Raw genomic sequence first — 26,206 nt, forward strand, 5'->3', positions numbered from 1 at the left:
AGAGACTATAGACACCAGGGTTAGTACTCCACAAAGGTTATATGAAATAACACTCCGGATGGAGGGAGACATACCAAGAAAAGTGAAAGCACTCTTTTGGGTGAAACTTTCAAGGGGTGATGATATACTTCTAGCAGAACAGGACTGGCCACCAGAATTTGTCATGGAGTGTCCACATGGCGAGGACATCATTATGCCAGCCTTCTCCAACCATATTCCAATTCACTTAAAATACACTTATGCCAGGTAATGGGCAGTTGCCCAGGCCCCAGCATTATACAAAAATCATGTATGATGGGATGAGGACTCATCTCGCCACAAAATTCAGTTAAAAAATCAACATACTGCACAAAGGCAGTATCCAATAAAGCAAGAAGCTACAAAACAGGCCAGGGAGATCTTAGATCAACTTGAATACCAAGGGGTGATTAAAACATGCACCTCCTCAATGAACAATCCTTTGTTTCCTGTATCCAAACCAGACAATACGTATCGTCTAGTTTTGGATTACAGACACTTGAACACTTGTTCTAAAACATTTGCAGTGCAAATACACATAGTACAGCATTAATGAATAACATTGTGCGTAAAAAATATAAAACCACATTAGACATTTCAAATGGTTTCTTTTGTCAAAACATAGCACCTGAAAGCAGGTACTTAACAGCTTTCTCAATAATGAGAACGCAGCGTCACTTTTCTCGACTCCCACAAGGGTTTAAGAACAGCCCAGGGTTATTCTCAGCAAGAGTAACAGAGTTACTACAAATTTATTATGATGAGGCATTGTCATATGTCGATGACATATATCTGACAGACGATGACCTAGATAGGCACCTGAACAGGGTGAGTATCATTAGACTGGGCTTTGCCTCTGAGAGCTATAAATTCAACTTTAAAAAATCTAGAATTGCCCATCTCAATGTCCTTTACCTAGGATATGAGCTTTCAAGCGAAGGCAAAAGCCTGGCAGCTAACTTTTTAGAAAAGTGTGCGCTGCTCCAACCTCCAAAAACGCTGAAAAATGTACAGTCGATTCTAGGTTTCCTAAATTTCAGAAGAACATACATTCTAAATCACGCAGAAAGGATTAAACCTCTCTACAAATTAATCAAACCTGATTTTTCAATCGAAGATTGGACACAAGAACACCCAGAAATATTGCGTTTACTCCACGCTAACGTTGGCAACAAATCACTTACAAACATGCGTAAATAAACGCAATTTAGTGAGCCGAATAATTTCGGGTCAATGCGGATTCACCTATTTAACATTTAATGAGGGTGAAAAAGTACCTCTTGCATACAAATCACATTTGTACACACAAGCAGAAATGCGCTTCACTTCAACAGAAAAAATACTGACAGCGGTTCAAATCGCTGTAGCAAAAGAAAGAGCTCTAGCTCATGGGAAACAAATTATTGTCGAGACTCCAGTACCAGCCTTAGAGGCGGTTACAAAAGCGAGCATTCCAAATGCAAAAGCTTTACATTCAAGATGGATACAATGGGTTAATTCTCTTGCTGCAACAGATGTTGAATATGTTTTTGATCCGGATTTAAAAACACAAGCATTCCTACAATATGAACATGAATGTCCTCTGCCCACTGAGATTCTTCCTCTTGATCAGTACGAATTTATAATTTATACTGACTGATCAGCACAACCCGCTACAGGGAGTAAGCAAGCTTACAGTGCAGCATGCGCAATCGTTAGAGGTCGCGGGCGAGATGGTATCTTCAGACCTATGGTCCCTAAAACTCAATCCCTAGGAGATTGTGCAGCTCAGCGAGCTGAACAACAAGCATTCAAACTGGTACTCGAACATATGGATCGCGAATTCCCCACACTTATAGTGTGCGATTCCTTTTACTGTGTTCAGTCATATAATGAATATTTACAGAATTGGCTGCTTCAAAATGGGTTCAAACATGCAAAAGGTGGCACAATAAAGCATAAAACGCTTTGGGAACAAGTAGTTCAGTTGCGAAACGGACTAAAAAAAAATCATGTGATACACACACTGAGTCATCAACGTAATGGCGTTCACGTTGCAGGGAATTCATTGGCTGATGAAGCCGTGAAGGGGGCTGTGCAATCGGCTTCCGTAGCTGCGATCACTCGTTCAAAAACGAAAATAGACAATGAGATATTGTTGGCTGTCAATGCTTCAAGCAAAGGCAGTGGTGCAGCGTTACCGAAAAAACTTTCCACTCAAGTTCTCGTGTGTAATTGATACGAACAACGTTCCCTCTGCTCAAATCCCTGGAGTGGGGGATAAGGTAATTCCAAACAAGGAATGTAGAGCAGCTTTGATTTATGAAGCACATCTTGGGGAGGATCTGTCACATCAGGAGATCTCTAAAACAATATCAGCATTAAAAGAGATGTACTGGTGACCTGGAATGAATACACTTATTCACATCTTCATCAATAACTGCATAGGCTGCAATAGACAGCGTTGTGCAGAATGCCACCAGACTACGAAGTAGCCTGCCCAGTACAGACACCGTTGTTAGATAGCATTAGAGTATCTACATACAGGCGTCCTTTTGGACAAATGCAATCCCATAAAAACGAAGTCAAGGTTCCTATGGATGTGGCCTCAGCGTTCGGCTGACGCTCGAACTGTTATAAAAGATTTGCGAGTCTTTATCGGCACATACGCAATTGGCACACTACATTCTGACCAGGGCCCTGCGTTTAGCTCTCGGGCTTACAAACAGGCCATGGCCAGTTAGGGCGTTGCATTGCGGTACTCCTCTCTGTTTCATCCTGAGGGAAATTCTGTTGTGGAAAGGAAAAACCGAGATATAAAGCTGTCTCTAACAGCTAGAGTATTAGGTTTGGGTGATGGGTGGGTCAAACATCTTTATGGGGTTCAACGCTCATTAAACTATTTGCCAAAAATTTCTCTGGGGGGGGGTCACTCCATATGAGGTCCTATTTGGGACAAGAATGTGGGTTCCTGATCTCGAATGTAAAGGCAGTGGTGGCAAATAAACCCTTTTATATCAAAGATCATTTGGCTGTTTTACAGGATCTAAATGAACTAAGATCGAAACAAAGCAACGTGTTCCTGAAGCCAACCACCACTGGGGAGAGAACATTGCAGACAAGAAGGAATTTGGGCCTTCCTACAGACAACCAGTACCTGTCCTAGCTATCCACGGAACAAGAACAGTACTTCTGCCGCCCCTTGCTGGAAGAAAGGAGAAAAGATTTGTGTCAATCGACCTCATCAAACCACACTATGTGGCCAATACTAAACAGTAGGCCTTGTGGACTCCGACTTAGTAGCAGACGTACTCCTCTCGCTACTATCCAAGAGGTTCAGACTCAAAGGCTCATCACCATCGAGAATTCAACAGTTACAGATGAAGGACTATGCAGCCATGCTATGGAACTCATCCCTCTTGAAACTCACGTAACAGTTCGTCCAGACACACCTGTCTACACCAATGTAACACGTGATCAACTGGTTCCAGCGATTTCAACGAATTCTGCTGCAATTCCAACAATTGACAAACTGCTTCTGGCTACTTCATTAACTTTGATACGTTTACTGAGGATCCAAGTGAGCCCGAAACGACGCCAGCCCAAAAAACTTCCAAAGAACAAGTACAAGACTTTTTTCATTTTCTGAAAGAGACATATCAGGTTTAACCGTGGATTGAAGTATGGATTATTTCTGGAATATTTTTCTTTCTGCTTTGGCTAGCTTTAGTAATGACTATTAGCGTGCTCGTGAATGGCAGATATATTCATTTAGACACTGAAAATAAACATGCAAACTTACTTTTAAAGCCACACAAATCATCCCATTGTGAAGCAAGAGACTTGTCAGCAGTGAACATCACAGCCGTTCCTATACAAGATGGTATAGTTTGGGACAAAACCGATTATGATTTATTCGGCCCGTCTGAACTTTTGAAGATTCTACACTTTTTTTAAATTTCATTAAGTGACTTTATTACCTCTAGTACCTATTCTGAAGATTGGGACATTGAGACTGTTGATAACACGATGTCTGATCTAGAAAGGTCTGCTGCATTTTCTAACAATGAAAATTTAGAGGGTTCATCAGACTACAAACAGCTTTATTGTTATAACCACTATGGTCCTCATTTCTTGCATAAATCTGCAACACCTAGAAATCTGTTTATGTTTAACCAATGGGAACATTGTCCTACCTCACCAAAGGGTAGTTCGAAAACATTTGCAGATAAGTTTCCATATTTTTCAGGATACAATACATCTGATCCAGAAACATTTTACTATAGAAAAGTAAACAATACAGGACTGTAAAGTATGTTAACAAATACTAAACAGATTTATTCTGCAGCCTTTATTACCCAACTGTCTAGACAAGGGTTTGACTTTTGGAGAGATACAATTAACACAAAATCTGTCTGGGGTTCTAAAGATTGGCAAGTGCAGGGGATGGAAGCTTTGTTTAGAGCCTAGATCATCCCACAGAAAATAATGTTCTTGAATGACTCTGTGCAACAAACATCTTGCCTTGGATTAGCCAAGATCAAGGACATGAACACACCTTCTGTGCCAACACCTGCAAGTAATAGCACTTCACAGGAAGCGGTCACAGTAGACACCATACTACAATACAACAGATCAGATCCTGAAAGGGAAAAATTGTTGCTCTGGCCCACAGACACAAACATCTGCCAAGAAGGATTCCTGAATAGAATACAGGGTTTTACTATCAATAGGCCAGACCCACGTGATGTTCAAAGACAGCATCCAGAGGTAGTAACAACATACAGTGTAGGAAAATTGTGCCTCGAATGGTTACAAAAATCTACACTCAAGGATGTGAAACAACACTTACCTTTACTTAAAGAAGGCGCAGAACGTAGGGATTTCCTGCTAGGACCAAGAAAACCGCATCAAAAACGTTTCATATATGCTGGCATCTATGCTGCTTATAATGAAATATGGAAGGTTACACAAGCAGAAGCCGCAGAAGGAATACGAGAAATTGATTGTGTTAATTTAGCAAAATCTCTCGCTGTGGTCGACAATGAGTTAATGAATCTGTCATCCAGGATATATTCACTGGGCAACATTGTATCCTCTGCTATTGACATACTGGAACAAGATTTAGCCATACTGCAACAAGGCCAATCTTAATTACGTTCTATTATGTAATTAGGCTGGACGCTACACAACTTGCGTGCAGGCTATGTGCCTCGGCGTTTCGTCAACACTATATCTCTGTTTACAGAATACAATTTCACTGATAAACAGATCGAACTGGCACAAAGGGGAGCAAAGTATACAGTGCTGAGCATTGAAAAACCGGAAAAATTGCTGTTTACGGTAGCAGAAAAACCAGCAACAGAATGGATCATTCATGGCAAAATAACTTTGCCTGTTACAACTTTCCATTTTTGGTATTGCCTCAAACAAATGCAATCAGGCAAATATGAAAGGTAGGGTGAAGAATACACTAAGACATCCTGGGATTTACCTTACACACACAGATGTTGGAGTGGGGGTCGTGAAGTGTTTATTATCGGTACACACTGTGAAAATGCACTGAGCGGGTCACTCATTTGTCGGGATATTAGTTTACACGGGGCTTGTAACGGTTCTATGGCAAACCTGTCCTGCCACCTGCAGGGTACACCAGCTGCTGTGATTAATCCAATGTTTGGCCAACTTTCGAATGGGAGTTACCTCATGTTGAATGATCAGAGTTGCTGTGGCATGCTGCCAGGAATCCCATATCTGGTAACGGTTAGTGCCAGGGTCACTTGCTGTATGCGTGTATTGTTCCCCCAAATATACACAGTTAGGGAGTAGCCTTTATGGCATTCATTGAATGTTTCTTCTATACGATTCGATACTTTAACCAGAATGAAAGCCATGCTTTTACAACAAACCGTGCCTTTGACCTCGGACAAAGAAACCTATGATCTATCGGCTGCGATACAGGTTTTAATAAGTACAAACTGCCCTATACATTTCGTAGAAATGATGGAACGTATCTTCAATATGTCTGATACGAGCGGCATTGTACATGTATTTAAGAGCATATGTTCAGGACTGTTAGCACCTTTTCAGGCAGTCCTTGGAATCATTCCAAACTTTGTGCACTCTGTGTTTGGTGGTCTACCACTAATTCTAGCACTCGTTGCAGGAATCCTATTTTTATTGCTGCTACTCTGCTATGGCAAGCCAATCCACCGGCGTCAATCCCAGCAACTTGGAGAAAGCTCTCCTGGAACGGGAGTGTCGTGAGCGCATGGTACAAATTTTGTGCGTACCTTGTCTACGAGAATTAAATACAACATGGTTTCTGTCATTCAGACCAATCTGGCAAAATTGCATCTTACCTGTTCTACGCTGCCTGCTTTGCGGTGAAGAATGCGTGCTAGACATCTGTCTAACACTCCCATCAGTCATGCCAATGGATATCGATACTCTGCTGGACCCGATAACGGCCCATGCTCAGTGTTGTCCCCAGAGGCTACCAACCCTGATGACAGCATTCTTTGAGATATCACAGACGCAACATGCTACTGCTGAGGTACGAGATGGATCAACACGCACACAGGTAACATCGGATACGAACATTGCTACCGGCGATGCTTCACATCAATGTGCAGTTAATCTTCTAAACGAGGTATTCCAACTATCACCGACATCGGTAGACTATCTTTTGTCTACAGGAGTAGAGGATTTCATATTTTCACCAGACCCTTGCACTGACTTTGATTCGGCTCACAGTGTACCAGGGATGTTATGAATTTGGCCCCCATATTTTCAAAACAGAACATATAAACTTGGAACGCTTCCTAGAATTTACTTTTTTCAAAATTTGAATGTACATGGCAATTCGTTTTAATCTGCTTACAGTACAACTATTCATAGAGAACAGACTTCTTTGAACACTTCCAGGGACACATTGTCACCTTTATTAACCACAATTTCATTTATGTACCATGACATGAAATGGCGTTTGAATATTTCTTATAAAATGTGAACCGTTTTCATCTTAGGTATATATTCATGATTCATTTATTTAGCATCTTTTGTAAACATATGCTTAGAATGTATAACTGCTTTAATATGTACAGCACCTTTGCATTTCATGTCTAGCTAAAGTTTTTTATAACAAAGACTTATTTTAGTATGCTTTTACAACTATTTTTAGCAACGTGTAGTACTCAATTTAATTGTTTAGCATTTTTGTCTAGCATCGTTCATTCGAAAATGGAGTGGGTGTTGTATTCGCTTTAGGTGTCCATATATAGGTTTTCCGGAAACATGTCCTTATATAGGCACAATTCGCATTGCCCTTATATAGGCACAGGATCCCAGTCCTTACTTAGGCATTAGACATGCTATCCAAATACAGGCATGGTCACCTACATCCGTCCACCCCAACGTCACAACGAGTTCTTAAAAACAGACCCTTAAGCTGTTGGGAATTTCCCTAGCCCAGGATTATTGATTTCTCCAAGAACTCATTTATTATGCATGAACCGCTATACCCTAAGGGTTCATTCATGACGTCTTCCTCTGCCTGACTTTACGTCAATGCAAACATTCCTAAACACCTTCCAGGTATAAATATACCTTACTGCACCATGGCAAGCCACGGCTTGGCTGCAAGACTTGATACTGCTCTCCACGGCGGCAAGCAAGGAGGAGACCTCAACTTAGAGGAGCTCGTGTCCCGGCCTGATGCACTGACAAGACGCTGTCATTTCTGCTCGCAGAGAATCCCTTCGTGGGGTGTTAGAGTTTGAGAACCGGATAGAGATTCCGAACTCTCTCATTCCTAAGGTATGGAGCTGACAAGAACCTAGAGGGACTCTTGGCATACAAACCTGGCAAACAAACTATAGCATACCAGTCTATAGAATAAAAGCATCTACTTCTTACCTTGTCCTACACTTAGGTACACTGGGGTAGAACTAGTTAGAGAACGCATTGTATGGGTACTCGCATTTTTAGCCTATGTTATTTGTGTATATGAATATATGTGTCATAGCTAAAAGATAATGCTAGCGCAGTATTATTTCTTCCTACTGTTTATGCTGTACATAATATATCTTGCATACTGTCTTATGATTGTAACAGCACATATCTCTTACACGAGAAATAAGACTGTTCAATAAACCCTTTTATTGAAACGCCCATCTACTCTTTCTGTGTAAGCTCTGCAGAAACTAAGCATGCACGATTAGCTGAGTGAAACTGTTTTCTATTGTTTCCACGATTCTGGTAGTGTTCCGATTCTAAAGGGAAACAAAGTTGTCATGTTTATGCGGTTGCCAGAAACTACTCCCTTCTTTTTTTTTTTTTTTTTTTTTTTAAACCGTTTATTACAGAATCCAAAAAATATACAAAGATGGGCCTACAACCTTCAGGCCGGCCGCTAGCAAGCAGAAGGAGCATGTGATACAGACAATAGCACGCATGCTGCGGCAGAGGGAAAGTCACAGGAGTTGGAAAGCGTTGGCAGCCACACCATCCGGACCCCACATAACGGTTTCTTTTTAATATAAATAACAGCAAAAAACAAATCCACAAGGCAACCCACAATCGGAAACAGCAGCATGTGCTCCCCGAGGAGGGGGACCCCACTAGTCCATAGGAGTATCGAGGGGGGGAAAAGGTCAGGACGGGGACTAAGTAAACTCATTGCCCAGAACCGGAAAGACAAACTGGCTAAGGAGACGGGGCCGGTGACGGATCGGGCAATAACGGCGGGGTACAAATTCCCATACGGTAGGCGTTCCAGGGGCCCCACACTTTCACCCATTTCCCAGGCTTACCTCTCGCAACATACACCACCTCTTCCCGGAACATGCACCAATCCATGTTATCCTTCCACGCCGAGACAGTCGGCGACCTCTGGGAACGCCACAGTTGAGCAATGTCACGTTTGACCACCATATATCCCAGAGTCACCCACCACGTCTGCGACACCGAGTAGTCGGTTGGCTCCCACACATTCAGAAGACATCTCCTCGCCTCGGGCAGCAGCGGCACACGCGTAACTACCCGCAAAACCTCATGCACTCCACTCCAGAATCGCGCCACATCCGGGCACTCCCACAAAATATGGAGCAAGGTCCCCAAAGAGCCACACCCACGCTTACACAACCCGTCCACAGCATAGCCCATACGCATCAGCCTCGGCCCCGTAACATAGACCCTATGGAGTATCTTGAGTTGGACGAAGCGAAGGCGGGCCGGTATGGCCACCTCTTTCGGGGAGGCCACCGCAGACACCCAGTCCTCGTCATCCAGCTCCAGTCCATCGGCAACCCATGCCTCACGAAGGCTAGTCAGCAGTCCCGAACGGTCATTGATAAGTTTTTTATAAATTAATGAAATCGTGCCGTCCGGTACATGCCCATCCAGCACTCTATCTTCTAGCGGGGAGTACTCCGGGATGGAGGCGACGTCCGGAAAAACGGAGCACAACGCATGACGAATCTGCAGATATCGAAAATACTCCCTGTCCTGCAGCTGGAATTCTGTCTGCAGCACATCGAACGTCTTGAATCCCCCCCTCGTCCAGAGGTCGCCCACCCTGCTGATGCCTATCATGTCCCATTTCTCAAAGCCCTTCGAGGTCCACAGAGAGCCCAGCCGCTCAGATGCGTACAATGGCGTCGCCCGGGTCAAGCGATCCTTCCACCCCATCGCCACGTTAGCCGTGTGCCACACCCGTACCATGACCCCCGTGGGGCCCGTCAGCCGCGCGTCATGCGAGCTAGAATAAAGCGCCCGATTATAGTCACCGCCCGGCAGTAACATTTTATCCATCTCAAAGGCCGGGTTCAGGGCGGGCCCGTAAAGGCCGTGATTGATCGCAGCCAGCTGGGAGGCCCAGTAATATCGCTTGATATCTGGGAGGGCAACCCCCCCGTCGTACCACGGGAGCGTCAGCTTCGCCAGGGCGATACGCGGCCGACCCTCCCAAAGCAATCGGCGCTGCAAACTCTCCACCTCGCGAAAGTAGCGCGCCGGGACAACGTCCATTGTATTCTGCAAAGCATACAGGAAACGTGGCAGCGACATCATCTTAAACAATGCCGCCCGGCCGAGCGGCGAGAGCGGCAAGCGCTTCCAACGCGCGACGTCCTCCTTCAGGCGCTGGAGGGGGGGAAGCAAGTTCTGGCTATATTGGGCCTCCGCGTCCAGGGTAATGAAGACACCCAGGTACCTAAATCCCCGCGGGGCGATCTGAATAGGACAACCCCGCGGAAGGATAGGATCCTCCCCAGAGAGGACATATACACACGATTTAGCCCAGTTGATGACCAGGCCGGAGTTGAGGCCAAATGAGTGCAATACATCAACCAGTACTATCAGTGATTTACGTGGGGAAGCCAGGTACAGAAGAATATCATCAGCGTAAAGAGATACGCGGTCCTCATACTCGGGGGTCCATCGGAGACCACGAATAGAACGTTCCCACCGCAGCCACTCCGCCAGGGGCTCCAGGGCAAGCGCGAAGAGGAGCGGTGATAATGGGCAGCCCTGCCGCGTGCCCCTGCCCAGCTCAAACGGAGCCGACACTCTACCGTTCACAACCACCTGCGCTAGCGGTCCCGAGTACAACAATTTCACCCAACCGATGAATCCCGGGCCAAACCCAAACTTCGCCAGTGTCGCCCAAATATATGGCCACTCAAGTGTGTCAAACGCCATAGTGGCGTCCAGGGATGCCAAAATGGCCGGTTCCCGTATAAACGGGACACGTGCGAGCACCCCATGCAAGCGCCGCAGGTTAAGCGCAGTGTTGCGATGAGGGATAAAGCCGGACTGATCCTGGTGAATCAAGTCGCACACCACGCCAACCAGCCGAGTAGCCAACACCTTGGCGAGAATTTTGGGCTCCGCATTCAACAGCGAGATAGGCCGATAGGATGTGACCCGGTCCCGCGGCCTCCCCTCCTTATGAATAACCACAATAGTAGCCAGACGCTGGTCTAGCGGGAGGGAACCCGCCGAGTGGGCCGCGAGGAACATAGCACGGAGATGCGGCGCCAGCGTATCCGGTCGCAGCTTGTACAACTCGATGGGAAGACCATTAGGACCCATGGCCTTGCCGGAAGCGACCGAACGTATGGCAAGGGCAATTTCCTCAGATGTTGGGGCGGCGTCCAACGACACTCTGTCCTCCTCCGAAAGGGAAGGCAGCGCGATATCTCTGAGCAGGGCATGGGAATCCTCTTCCGAGCGGGAGGACACCGGGGAATACACCCCACGGAAATATTCTGCAAAGCAGTCAACAATTTCTTCCGGCTCAGTAACACACACACCATCCTGTTTCTCAATCGTTGGGACAACTCGACTCGCTCTCTCCTTTTTGTCCAGCCACGCAATCAATTTACCAGCCTTATCACCCACATCATACAGTCTCCCCTGTTGCTCTCTACTGAGGCCCCTGGCCGCCTCCGTGACGAGGGCCTTATAGGCCGCTTGCTTGAGTCGGAGAACATGTAATTTGTCATCCGTCACCCCACATTCTAGATCATCCTCCAACTCGGTTATCTCAGTTTCAATACGGGTCACCTCCTCCCGCTCGCGCCTCCGGGAATGGGAAATAAGGGACAGGGCCTCCCCCCGGAGTACCGTCTTGAACGCCTCCCACAGAGAGACCGCCGATGACACAGACCCCACATTATCGTCAAAGAATCGCTTAAGGGATTTAACCAACTCTGCGCGAATGGTGGGGTCACGCAGGTACCAAGGATTAATCGGGACCACCCTACCCTCTCCCCTCGGGAGAATATCAAAGTGCAACAAGAGTGGGGAGTGGTCTGAAATACCCCGCGCCAAATGGCGCACCTCCCCTATCCTCCCCGCATGTGCCGCCGGCACCAGGACATAATCTAGCCTTGAGAGACTACCATGGGCCCCAGAATGAAAGGTGTACTGTAGCTGCGTGGGATGTTTCAAACGCCAACAATCCACCAGCCCCAAGGTATCCAAGAGGCCAGACAACCACGCTTGGGCACGGGGGAGATCCCTAGGGGGGTTACGATCCTCCATTCCGGAAACCACAGCGTTAAAATCCCCCCCAACCACTAGAATCCCCTCCGGAAGGCCAAGGAGGAGGCGTCCCAAATCCGCAAAGGTGGTCGTCTGCAACCCTGGCGGGACATAGACAGACACAAAAACGACCACTCTGCCCTCCATTCTACCCACCAGAACCGTGTAACGTCCCCTGTCATCATGGAGCACCTCATCAATTTCCAACGGGAGCGAGTTCTTGGCCATGATGCCCACACCCCTTGAACCAGACGTGAAGCCCGAATGGGCCACAAGGCGGTAGCCCCGTCGATTCATAGCACAAAAGGAGTTACCAATGAGGTGTGTCTCCTGCAGAAAAACTATATCGGGTGAAATTCGTTTCAGGAACTGCAGGACCACACCTCGTTTTATCCTGTCCCCCAGTCCATTAACATTCCAGGACAAAAGACTCAGTCCCCTACCCTCCATCATAAACGAAAGCAATCACTCGTCCCCCAGAGAGCACTTTAGAAATAGCACACCGATACTTTTGCCTTGTGGTGTAAACGAACAACACCCCGCCCCAACCCAACCGCCCCAACAAAACTCCCCCCTCCCTGCACCCCTGCATGAGCCCAGACAGCCCCCCCAACTTGCAGTGTGCCTGTCGCCCCTATATAATGAAACTAGCTAGACCCCCTAGAGGAGGAAAGAGTACCCCTTCTAGACCCCGCACCACCTCCAGAGGAGGGAAAAACGAATACAGAAGAACGAAAAACCCTAAGCTTGGCCGAGAGTGGCATCATATCCGTCCAGAGTGAGGCCCAGTATCAACACCTCAGTCCCGGTCCAGTGGGCCGTCTCCTCCCGCCGCCCCCCCCCCCCCCCCTCCCCCCCGCCAAACTACTCCCTTCTTGATTCACAAGGAGTTTCTAGTGGCCTCTGAGTTAGCTGGCACACAAAGAAATTAAGTTTAATATACGCGATAGGGGCATACTGACCTCAGAATATGCCAAAACTATAGTGTATATTATTCCAATGCGCAGAGCTTATTAGGGAAATAGGACCTACACTACAGAACATGTCAGGAACTGTATCAGGACAGAATTCCAAAAGATGTTGGATTTGGGAGTTATTGAACCCTCAGATAGCCCTTTGGCTAGTCCAGTAGTCCTGGTGCCTAAACCTCACACCAAAGATGGTAAGAGAGGGATGAGGTTTTGTGTGGATTCCAGGGGTCTCAATGCAGTCACTAGGACTGATGCCCATCCCATCCCAAGGGCAGATGAGCTGATAGATACTTTGGCCTCAGCCAAGTTTCTAAGCACATTTGACTTGACAGCTGGCTACTGGCAGATCAGACTAGCTGATGATACAAAAACAAAGACAACATTTGCTACCCCTAGTGGGCACTATCAGTTTGTGGTGATGCCCTTTGGTTTGAAGAATGCACCTGCCACTTTCCAAAGGTTGGTGAACAAAGTCCTTACAGGCCTGGAAGACTATAGTGCAGCATATCTAGATGATATTGTTGTCTTTAGCTCCACCTGGGAGGATCACCTGGTCCACCTAAGGAACGTTTTGGAGACCCTGCAAAAAGCAGGCCTAACTATCAAGGCTACTAAGTGCCAGATAGGGCAGTCAGGTTTTGCACCTGGGCCACCTTGTAGGTGGAGGCCAGGTTCAACCATTGCAGAGTAAAATCCAGACCATAATGGACTGGGTTGCTCCAACTACCCAGACTCAGGTGAGAGCCTTCTTAGGCCTGACTGGGTATTACAGAAGATTTGTAAAAGGTTATGGATCCATTGTGACTCCCTTGAATGACCTTACTTCCAAGAAAATGCCCAAAAAGGTTCAGTGGACAGTTAGCTGTCAAAAGGCATTTGATGACCTGAAGCAGGCCATGTGCACTGCTCCCATTCTGCAAAGTCCTGATTACTCCAAAAAGTTCATTGTGCAAACAGAAGCATCTGAGTTGGGGGTAGGGGCTGTACTGTCACAGTTGAATGATGAAGGTCAGGATCAGCCAGTAGCTTTCATAAGCAGAAGGCTGACCCCCAGAGAGAAACGTTGGTCAGCCATTGAGAGGGTGGCCTTTGCTGTGGGTTGGGCTCTGAAGAAGCTCAGACCATACTTGTTTGGTACTCACTTCATTTTTATGGCTAAAACAGATGAAGGGCGAAAACCCCAAACTTTTACGGTGGTCCATTTCCCTACAGGGGATGGACTATACAGTGAAACATAGACCTGGGGGTAACCATGCCAATACAGATGGACTCTCCAGATATTTCTACTTAGAACATGAAGACTCAACTGGTCAGGGTTAGTTTAATGTCCCTGCGTTTGGGGGGGGGGGGGGGTGGTTGTGTAGGAGAATAGAATCTGATTCTTATGGCTACCCCCACTTTTTGCTGATGTTTCACTGTTTTTCGACTTTAGTCTGGCTGGGTCCCTGCTATTCAGGACCCCAGCCTAGCTGCTTCCTCTCTAAATTGATTCCTTGTACCTTAGGTACACCACAGATTGGATTCTGGGGTGCCCTTACAAGTCCCTAGTATATGGTATACTATGTACCCAGGGCATTGGTACCCCAGAGGCCTACCATGGGCTGCAGCATGTATTATGCCACCCCTGGGAAGCCCTCCAAAATGACACCACAGGTCTGCTACTGCAGCCTGGGTAAGGTGGTGCAGGCACCCCTTACTGAGGTATAGGTTCACTATATCTCACCTATCACTGCACATATAAACCTATCAGTCACCCCATGGAAGGCCTTATCAATCCTGAAGGCAGGGTGCTTGGTTTTGTGTGAGAGGGTGCCCATGCATGAGCAGAGCCCCTCTGCAGCCTTCGGAATCTCTTCTCCGGGGTGGTCTGTGATGCAGCCTGACCATATACTCTTAAGTGCATTATAAACCAATGGTAAATGCTAACTTTGGACTGGCTGCACGGAAACATGTCGTTTTTGGTGTCAAACACCTTGGAATCATACCCCCACGCCAGTAACTGGTGTGGGAGTACGTTCCCACCCTTCTAGAGGAAGAGACATGACCGCACCGGTATACCCGGTACCAGCTAACCGAGCCCTGGCAACACAAAATGGATGCTGCCAGCCACAGACACGGGTCTGGCCTCCTGCTGCTGACCGAAACTCCGGCAGGGGAAGCCTGGACAATAGGTTTTCTGTCACAGGGAGGTGTTACCACCTCCCAGACAGGCCTTAGTGGATTAGGGCTGGGTGGGAGCACTCCAGGAGTGCTTTGAAGTCTGCACTGGGGCCACATTTGGTGTCCCTGTGCATAGTCCAGCTCAAACCAGTTGCAGGGGCTACCAGCCCCTGCTCTGGCGCGAAACTGGACAAAGGAAATGGGTGTAGCCACCCCTCTTTCCAAACCCTCCCATAGATGGGTCCCTAGAGTAAGTCCTCCCCTTCCTTGGGTATAAAGAAGGAACCCCTGTCCTTGGGACTTTAGATTACACCTGGACGAAACTCTGCTACAGAAATCCCGGAATTTCGACGATGTACACGACTAGATGACTGAAGAATCTCCCTTGAAGTAAAGGAGTTACTCCTCTGCTTGGCAGGCACCAAAGACGCATCTGACCAGTCTGCATCTCCGAAGCTCCCGCCGGATGCTGAAGACTTTGCAGCCCAGGAGTTGGGTTTCCAGACTTCCCAGAGGCTGACCCGAGTCCCCAGCAAAGCTGAGACCTGTAGCCCTCGTGGGTACCGTGGAACCAGAACCCCTGGACACCGCGCACTTTTGCAAGGGCATCAGATTCTCAACGTCGTTTGAGGCTGTGTATTGGGTTACTTGTAGCCCAGACCCCGAGCACCTTTTCCACCGAAGATTGCTGGCCTACACTCCATGAGTGTTCCGTGAGCCTGCCCTTTGTGTGTTCGCTCGAGGCTCCTGCGTGATCCCTGGTCCGTCGACTGGTGGAACCTGTGAAGGCAACTCTGACTTCAATTGGGCTTCCCTGGTTGCTCCAGATGTGCCCTGACTCTCCATCGCTTGGGGAGTCCCCAGGACCTTGCTGGTCCGCACCGAAGCATTTCTTCTCTTTCTGCGTGGGTTGCTGTTGCCAAGGCTTGTTGTGTCCAATCCGGGCAACGACACTGCAGCACTCGACATCCTTCGTGGGTCAGCTCGAATCCAGCTCCTGGTCGTCCTCGATGCCCCCTGGTCCTCGTGGCTGGAGAGTCAAGCTTCCCCTCTTCTCACCTGAAGCACCCGACATCGGTGGGCATTCGTCTATCGTGCCCCTGGTCACTGGCAAGTGACCCAGAGTCTGTCCCCTCTGCTTTCGGGTTCTTCACATCTTCGATCCAGGCTTGGATCTCTTCGGACACTTCTCCTCTTCCCGGTATCAGCACTTTTCAGTCTCCTGCCATTGAAAACAACGGCGCGACGCGACACCATTTGGCACCTATGCACCCGGCTTCCCTCGGTGAGGTAACACAAGTACTCCGGTCCTCCCGAGGGTGTTGGCCCTAGAACCATCTAAGTCCAAAAGGGTTTGTTCCTAGTCCACCTCTAAGTGTCCTTCAACTTTACAATTCTAACCGCGACTTTCCCCATAGAAGCTAACGGGAGCTCGCGGCTGTGTTCTCACACTGCACACGGCCCTCGTGGGTGCCCTGTGTCATTACCTTGGGTGGTTCCTTGGGGTCCCAGTGATTCTACAGGCTCTAGGCCTTGTTTCTAGTTAAGTCGTGGTTCTTATACCACTTTCTTAGTATATGGTTTGGCCCGCCACCAGGGCCTAACGTGTATTGTGCTAATTTACTGTAATAAAGTGTAACTTATGTGTTTTTGCCTCTAGCCTCATAAAGAGACTAGAGGGGTGTGTTTAGTAATAAATAGATATATTTTATAAATATATATACCTGGTGTGGTCTCCTTTCATTCAGCCATTCAAGAGATTATAGACTGGTAAGACAAGCTGCTTTACATTCCTTCAAGACTTAGCCTGAAGGTTGCTCTCCATAGCTACCACTAGGATAGCTTTCAATAAAGGTTGTCTTTAACCTATCATCAATAAGGGGCTGTTTGGACTGGTGGAAGGTGCCCACTATAACTAGTGGACAGCATATACCAGACCAACTTCTCACAGCCATTAATGTTTGTTAAAAACGTTTTAAACACAGCAATGGCTCTGACATAACCGGCCAAGATTTTATGTTAGAAGATTTGCCTACGGGCATGCGGAAGCCGTTGCTTTGATATGCTTTGGGTGAAGTCAATGCCTTGGAAAATTCAAAAGGTGAGGAATTGATTAGAAGTATCCATCAGAAAAGCTTATCAACAAGGGGAAGTGAGAAACTTTTAATTCAGTAGCAAGGGTCTTGACAAGGAACAAGCGAATGTGCTCCTTCTGCATTGTAAGAATCTTCACTGAAGTAATTCACAATAGAATTGTCCCGCCCACATGCCGGTTTCTGGAACACATTTTTATCAAAAATATTTTCACATAAATGGTAAAAATCTTATATATGTAAATGCATATCCCTGCACAGCAGTGTATTTAAGGATGTGTTTACTAAATTTTGGATGTTTTTCTTCTTTGAAAATGAGTTCAGATTGAAAGCATTAATACATAAAACAACTTTACAGCATCACTATCACATTGCAGTTGTATGTACCCTTAAAACAACCATTTGCAATGCAATCGGTCTCGCCTTTGGGACCTTATAGGTATTTATCCATACAGCCATAGACTAAATAAAATCAATAACAAAAATAGCTAATTAAACCTTACTGATGAAAGATTTCTGCTTTAGGAAAGGATACTCTTACCACAAAACTGTAGAGTACCAATACTATTGACTTCAGAAAGATGGCCTGACAGGATTCCATCCTGTGGCCTACCTGTTAAAACAGGTTATAATAGGAAACAGATTATAACAGGAGACCTGTGACATGCAGATTACACCTTCAGTAGTGAGCAGTTAGCTTTGTTGCCAATGGACCAAAACAGTAGTGATCATTTGGAATACAATGGCCCTCTATGTTGGGGCTCACACTTCCAATTGCTAAAATAATACAGTTGGTTTCTTATGGATTATTTTTATTGAGCATCAAGTGGACTTTGGTAATTTCAAAATCTCACTGGTATCTTCGCGCCTACAATATCTATTAATACACCTTAGACCAATATTCTTACTTTGCTACATCTTCATTGTTGTTTTAAAACGACATTGACGATACTAGATTGTTAGAAATGGGGGTCTCTGGTTGGCAGTGGATGGCCACCGTACAAGCAGGGACCCTTCTTTCTAAGTCAGAGTGAAGGGCTGCACCCCCTTGAGAACCTCTGCTCCACCCTGTGGTAACGTAGCACGAGCAGTTAGGCTAATCTCAGAGGCAATGTGTAAAGCGTTGATGATCATACACAGCAAATACAGTGAGGAACACTACAAATGGACACAACACAGGTAGTTATCAAAGGAAATAGTTATATTTATAGAGACTTATCACAAGACCAAATAACGAGGCAATCACAATACTGTACAAAAGTAGTTCTCTCGGGATGCTGCAAAAATAATTCCAAGGGGTAAGGTAAAGTTCAGTTCAGGACAGTGGTCTCTGCGACCCTTCTACTCACAGTTCTGAGATGTTGACAAATAATCCACAAGAAATGTCGCTCCGGCGGGTTAGCAATGTTTTTCCTCACGCTCTGGTCATGGCCGCTCGCTAACAGGGGTTAGCGACGATTTTCCTTGCGCTCAGCCGCTGTAGCGATGATTTTCTGGTCGCAAACGTGCGGGCGATGATCAGACCAGCGAGCCTTCAGCGGCAGCGATGCAACGATTTTCCTCACGCTCAGCAGTTGCAGCGATGATTTTCTTCACGCTCAGTAGTTGCAGCGATGATTTTCTGGCCGCAAACGTGTGGAGCGATGATCAGACCAGCGAGCCATCTGCGGCAGCGATGCGACGATTTTCTTCACGCTCAGCAGTTGCAGCGATGATTTTCTGCACGCTCAGCAGTTGCAGCGATGATTTTCTGGCCGCAAACATGCGGGGCGATGATCAGGCCAGCGAGCCTTCAGCGGCAGCGTTGCGTCGATTTTCTTCACACTCAGCAAGTGCAGTGATGATTTTTTAGGCTTTAGCGACGAAATGAAGTCTACTGCTCCAGAGTAGTATCCGTTTACAAACAGTCACTCTTGTCATCACACCCACTTCCATTCTTACTTTTAATAATTTGGAATGCCACTGACAAGACCGATGCAGCTGGAAATATAGATCTTTGGGATTAAGCGCTTGCTGAGAGATCTGTACATAACCCCATTTCACAGGCCTGAATCCCGACAGGGCAGGCTCAGGCTTTCATCTTTCAGAGGCTGATACAATGAACACCTGCACTTCGCAGGCGCAAACGGGTACTCTAAATAGTGAGTACCGTCACTTGCATTTATCCATTTACCGCACTCAGTAACACCCTTTTCAGTGTGCCAGGTAGCACTAAAGCTCTGGTCTCAGGCGCTATGTATGTGACATAGGACGGCTCTCTTGCGCATGATGGAGGACTGCTCCTTCTCTGTATAGGCATCAAATCTGGAGCCCATGGTGAGCAGAGGACACCCCTCACGTGGAATAAATATCCTGTCTGCAGATGAAGTTAGAGGGTATACCCACCTCTGTTTGCTGTAAAGTGTGCAGCTCGGCTGAGGCAAAAGCAGTGTGAGCGTCAGAGAGGTTTAATTTGACGAGTGTTTGACTGTGCAGAGGGTCCAAAAGACGTACATAGACCCAATTATTTCTACACTATCAGCAAAGCTGGGGAATGCCTCTGGAAAGGAGACAGAGTGGAGCTGCAAAACAGCATGAAGAGGAGAGATAGAAGCAAGGTCAGCGTAGGGCCACGATTGTACAGCGGGATATACACAACGTAATAAACAAGTAACTGCAGAATCAAAGTGAAAAAGGCTGCAACAGTGGGAATGCATTCAAAAGCCCAGGAAATGTGTCCACTCTTCCGTGTATCCCGCCCCATAGCGCAGGCCGGTACACCTCAACCCCCTGCAGCCCTCCACCCTGGCCTACACCCTTGCTGACCACCCTCCCACTCCGTAAAGCCCCCGTGCACTAACATCCGTGACTCACCCTCCAGCAGCCGGGTGATGAGACTGTCCACGTTTAGTTTTCCTTCGACCATTTTGGGGCTCTCACCCCGGTTTCCGGGCCTCCCTCCGCACCAAACTAAAAACAGCAGCAGAGCAGCGCTAGCGTGCTTGCTCAATCTCCACCTGAAACAAGACTTCCGGAGCAACAGAGGGTTCTTTTCCGGTACTCTACGGCTTCGTCAGGCACTATTTTAAAACAAGCATTTGCAATGCAATACGACACGCATTCACGCGAGAAGTATTGCATTACAAATGGGACTGCGGGCATTTAAAAAAGCAAGAACGGGAGTGGAGGGGGTGATTGGGGGGGGCGAGAAGTGACGAACTGCAGGAGGGGGGAGTGGGGGAGACAGAGCATAAAATAATGTTTGAGTAAAGGGGCCAATAGCCTCGGATGTGTACAAATTACGCCATGGCCGTCAGGAGGAGGGACTAACAAGTAGAAAACCAATGAGAAGGCAGCATTTAGGCTCTAAGCCAAACAAAAAGATGGGCAGAGAGTGGGTGGAGCTTATGCAAAGCGTCCCCACTTTAGTATATACTACATGCCTCGCAAAGCGAGCAGCGCATGCGCTGCAACGCTAGTCGAGACCTAAAAATGAAGGGAAGAATAACGAACTTCGTAAAGATAAAAAATTAGGAAACTATTCCTTTAAGGAGTCAGCAGCTTCCCAATCCCATCATGCCTCGTACTGACAGTTGCCGTAGACCACCAGTTCTTTTGGTAGTGTTTTATATGGAGATTTCTAGGGACATTTTCCAAACTTCAGCATTTACTTTCAAGCCAGGGTGTAGAACTAGGACTGCAAGTAACATTTCCGTCAGCACTGCACAATCTTCATTGAAAGCCAAACATTAGAATAGCAAGCTCATAACAGAACTCCAAAACTTGAAGATACCAGAAAACTGAGACAAGATCTGAAAATATTGATAATGTAAGGAGAAACAGTTTACCCGGATTCAATGCAGAAAGGATTGCATTGAATACTTTATGGAATCTGACTTCCAGGTCACAGTCTTGCAAAATTCTGATATGGGGACATTATTTAACCAAGCAGTTGTAGCTACTCTACCCTTTGTTCAATGAGCTTTAGACTTACTTGATAATGAGTGGTTAACTAACTGGTATCATTCATTATACTCTCAAGGAGTAGACTGCTTGGATGTTAACAAGCCCTTTTGTTTTTGGCCACAGTTAAACACCTGAGAAGTCTTTCTACTTTCCTAAGGCTTGTCCAAGTAAAACTGCGAGACTTGTCTTATGTCTAATGGCTGTAACAACTGATTTTTTTAAAGTACTGGTGAGAAGGTAGACTGATCAAAGTGGAAATCTAAAACTACTTTTGTTAGAAAAGAAGGGGGCGATCTCATAGTCACTATCGGAATTTAGCACTCTGTAAGGTTCTTGGGCAGAAACAGCTTGGATCTCACTCACCGAAATCATGGCAATAAAATAAGGTCTATTCACTGATAGATGCTGCAAAGAAACTTTAAGTGTAGGCTCAAAATGGAGATGGCATCATGTTTGATAGAACATTAAGTTTGCAAGTAGACAGCACTCAATTTGTGCCACTGTTTGACAGTGCTCAGAACCAGTACTCAGCGCTTATTGCCAGCACTTATTTCCGAAACTCCACTGCAGGTGGTGTTGTCTATTGTTCAGCAGAGCATATCAGTTCAACAATAAATGTAAATATTAAACATTTCTAGAGTGTCCAGGCAATTCTTACACGTTTGTGTGGCTTGGCATTGTCCACAAAGTGTCATATGTAGGAGTGTGATACTTAATAAGGAGTGTTCATATTGAAATTTGGCAGAGTTGGCAGGTCCAGTTGGTAGTGCAGGGTGCAGTGACATCCTGACAAATACATTGTGCCAGGCACTTATTTTTGTTGTGCAAAATTAAGCAGTGCAAATAGGTGCAGGTGTCCAAATTGGATGGCTAACTTTTCTTTAAGCCCTTAATGACTGGCGTTGTGAATAATTAATTCTGCATCAGTGCCTTTCCATAAGCAGTAATAGCTGCCAACTGTACCTTAATCAGTGAAAACTGAAGTTCAGACTTGGCCAGCTGCAGTGTAGGTAGGACAGTGGTTATTCCTTTTGACAGGATAGGGGGACAATGCCCTTATGTTGGCACTATAGATAGAAACATTTCCATTTAAGAACACAAATGGCTCTTGTAGTAAATTCCTTCTCTTCATTAAACATGCCCTGCTGGTCTTTGGGCAGATTCCACATTGAATGTATTCAAGAACAATGCTGTGAAATTCAAGGGTTCCAGATTTGGATGGTGTACTTTGCACTGACACTTGGACAAAAGATTGGGTTTGCACAGTAGACTAGATTTTTCAGAAAGATTAACTATGTTAGAGTACCAATACTGCCAGTCAGGTAAATCAGATCAGGATCATCATTGTTTTCACCTGTCTGACTTTCAGTAGAGTGGTAGGTGTTAGAGGAATTGGGGAGAAGTGTATTGCAAACTTACTGACCTAAAAGGACAATTCCCACATAGCCTGGCAATGGGATCCTAGATGCATCTGGGAATTTGGTGTTTTCTGTAATTGCAAACAGGTCCTTTTGCTGTACTCCCCACTGCGCACAACTGTCTCTTAGAACGTTGCTGTTGTTGTGGTTATTTTCATACAATCCGCTTAGAGCGTGTACCTAACTGTTTTATGCTCCTTGGAGATGGATCGCCTTTATCTCTAAACCTCTCCGGATTAACAACTTATTTATTGCATGTGCTTCTTTTGACAAAATAATGGATCTGGTTCCCCCCAGTATGTTGAGGTAATACATGGTGGTTTTATTGTTCATTCAAATTTTGTCTGTTGTCAGAGAAGGGAGAATCAAAGGGCTCAACTAAAAGAGAGCTCTAACATGTTCATATGGCAACGAGTTTCCTTCTGTGACCAGATGCTCTGAACTTTTAGACAGTCCAGCTGTGCTCCCCAGCCAATCAATGATGCATCCATGACTACTGATTTTGTTGGGGGATGATAATGGAAGTGGACTTCCTAAAGGGGATTCCACTGAACAGTCACTATGCTAGAGACTGTAGGACCTCTTTAGCTAGATTAAGTCAGTCTTCCAACGAATCCCACTTTTGACTCCCCTGATCGCCCAAATCTGTTGTAGTGGGTCTATCTAAAATCTGTCAGCTGGGATTATGAATACGGATGAAGCCAAGGAAGCCAGAAAAGAAGAGATTGACAGAACATATGCTCTCCAATGGCGGAAACACTTTTCCTTGCATGGTGTCGAGTGCAAGCCAAGTATGTAATTTTCTTAACAGGTACTGATTGCTGTAGAGTGACTTGCAGACCCAAACTGTTGAGGAGTTTCAGGGCTGTTTGAAAATCCTGTATCACCCTCTGCTGGTTGCTTGCCTTGATTACCCAATCATACGGGCATGAACATATCTAAAAAGTCTGCTTTTCTTTAGATGTGCTGTAACCACTGCCATGCATTCCAAAAAAGGTTCTTGGAATATAACTTTAACCCGAAGGGACTAACTTTCTATAGGTGATGAATTTGGTCCACTACAAATTTCAGAAACTTTCTGAAGTTGTTGCCGAAGTGAATGTCAAAATATGCATCCTGTAAATCCACACCACACGTCCAATCTCCTTTGTTCATTTATGCAAAAATTTGGCAAAATGCAGAATATTTCTTTCTTGAGATATTGGTAGACTTTTCTGTGCTCCAAGGTCGGCCTGTTGGTCTTTTTGAGCACTAAAAAATACCTCAAGTAGACGCCTTTGACTTTTTCACAATGCACATTTCAGTCTCTTTTTTTGAAGGCGGAGTAGAAACTTGGGGGCCTTTATTGGTGGAAATGAAGGAGTTGTCTTGAAACGTAGAGCATAACCATTTTACACAAAAGTGAGAATCCCTTTGTCTTTGGATATACGCTGCCATCCTTTGAGATATGTTCTCACAGTAAAGGGACACAGAGAAGGGGAAAGAAATGGGAAAGTCATTGGCAGGAGTTGCAATGGTACTTATGCCCAAACTCTGGGTGATGTTGCTGCAACCTTGTACTCTGATAAAACCAGCATGGTTGGTACCTTTGTCACTGCTGAGGCTTACTATTGATGTTGCGAATTCCAAAAAGGGGGTTTAACCTTCTCAGCCAGGTACAGATGGTAACTCCTTTCCTTATACTTGTACTGGGCTTCGAAGAATTTTAATTTTTCTTCCACAGCACCACCGCTTTCAGTGTTTCTACCTCGTAGAGCATCCTCTATATCGCCTCATCTGTTTGAGGCCAGACGAGAAGCAAGCTTGTAAAGTACATTCAATATCTTCATTTGTGCATCATGTTTTAAGGAAGTTAGCCTCAACCCAGATGTTCTTCATAGTGGTAACCCCCGATAGTACTCCAATGCAGCCACATTCACTGCATCAAGGGAGAAATCTATTACCTTGTTAAACCGCATACAACCTTGGCTAATTACCTCCATGTAGCCTTAACGTCCATCTTAAGGCAGGTCATCTGCAAACATGCTTATCGTTTCACACTGGTCACAACGCCTTCCTAGACTGAATGGGTGCCCATTTATAGAGATGTTGCAGCAGTCCTGCAGATTTTATGCTGTAAGGTGTCCTGGCATTCGCTCTCTCTGAGGCTGCATTGTGCTTTCCGAAGCCAATACGTGCGGTTTCCTCACCGCTGAAAACAACCATAGAATCAGGTTTAAGATTGGTAAGGCTAAGGTGGGTCACATTGCATGCCTTAAATGTCTTTAAAAGTTGAGGTGTTGCTGTCTTTATGGCCGTTGGTGAAAGGAACGTAAAGTCAGCAAGCTCTTTGAAGCCTGGGAGTAGTGGCAGTAAGGATCTGGGCTGAGCTTTCTGCTGGGAAGTCTCAACTACAACACAGGCAATACTTTGTGGTACTTTGAATGGCATTTCCAGGTTTGCTATTTAGAGTAACAGTAGATCCTGGAGCAGGGATATGAGTGTAGGTATCGGAATAGGTTGCAGTATCCAAATATTGTGACGGTGAAGGGAATGGTGGTCTTCTCTTCTTCCGAGGTGGTTGATCTTGTGATATGTGGTAAACTGATAGGACCAGTCTGAGGTGACAAAGCTTTAGGTGTGGGCCAGGTGTGATCTAAGGTTAGGAGGGACGATGTTTGTGGGCACCACAACACCCGTAGAGGTAGAGGCAAAACTGGTGATTGCACTGGATCATCATTACGTATGACAATGATCGGGGTTACTTGGATGGGCTGGAGAAACTACTAGACAGGGAGAAGTTGATGGTAATCTTCTTGAAGTCAAACTCTTGTGCTTCAATGTTTATGTTCTCAGTCGAATATCTGAAAGCCAAATGCCTCAACAGCAAAAGATATCAGTGACGCCAAATGGTGGGTCTTCTTCAATGTCTAAAAAATGTCCTTTTTCTAAGGGCAAGCATGTAGGAAGCATGCCCATCTTCAACAATAGCTTCTTGGAAGTTGTCCTCAATGGTGTCCTCAACATTGATTGGATGCAAGGTCTATACCTGTAGCAGCAATGCTTCTTGTGTCTCCTCCTCTCCCTGGATCTCTCTCTGAGGGGGTTCTTAGGGACTGCGAGCTCTGAACCAACTGATGGAGCACATTCAATTATGCCTCCCGCACTTCCTTTATCAGGTGGTCCTCCAGTCTGTCTTTAGGGGGGATACCCTCATGATCCTTCAAAGTTTTTTTTTGTCATTTTTGGTAGAAACACATTCCTGCAGAGTGTGGGAATTGGAGAGGCTTAATCACACAAAGTGCGAGAGGATCATTTGGTGCACTTGACAAACAGAGATGGAATGAATGCCAAACTCTGTGGAGAAAATGTGGAAAAAGATGGAAAGATCTACAGATTGTTAATCAAAAAAATCTATGGCCTAAGGAAGACGTTGAGTGAGGGCAAAAACTTGGAAAAAAATACTTTTTCAGTCAAAATATAAGGTTTTAAAAACTTGGTGAGTTACAGAATCATTCTTTTAGGACTGGAAAAATAAGTGGTGCTCTGAGCCAACTGCCAGTACAAGGCATGATGTAACTGGGAAACTCCTTAA

At 45.9% G+C, this 26,206-nt stretch overlaps 1 protein-coding gene across 2 annotated transcripts in view; it reads right to left on the reverse strand.

Annotated features, from left to right (window-relative positions):
- The window catches only part of LOC146869314 (solute carrier family 12 member 6-like), an 818,593-nt gene that overhangs the window by 240,215 nt on the left and 552,172 nt on the right, over window positions 1-26,206 (reverse strand). The window lies entirely within an intron of this gene.

The sequence above is a fragment of the Triturus cristatus genome, chromosome 1_1 (assembly GCF_964204655.1).
Source record: "Triturus cristatus chromosome 1_1, aTriCri1.1, whole genome shotgun sequence".
NCBI lineage: Eukaryota > Metazoa > Chordata > Amphibia > Caudata > Salamandridae > Triturus > Triturus cristatus.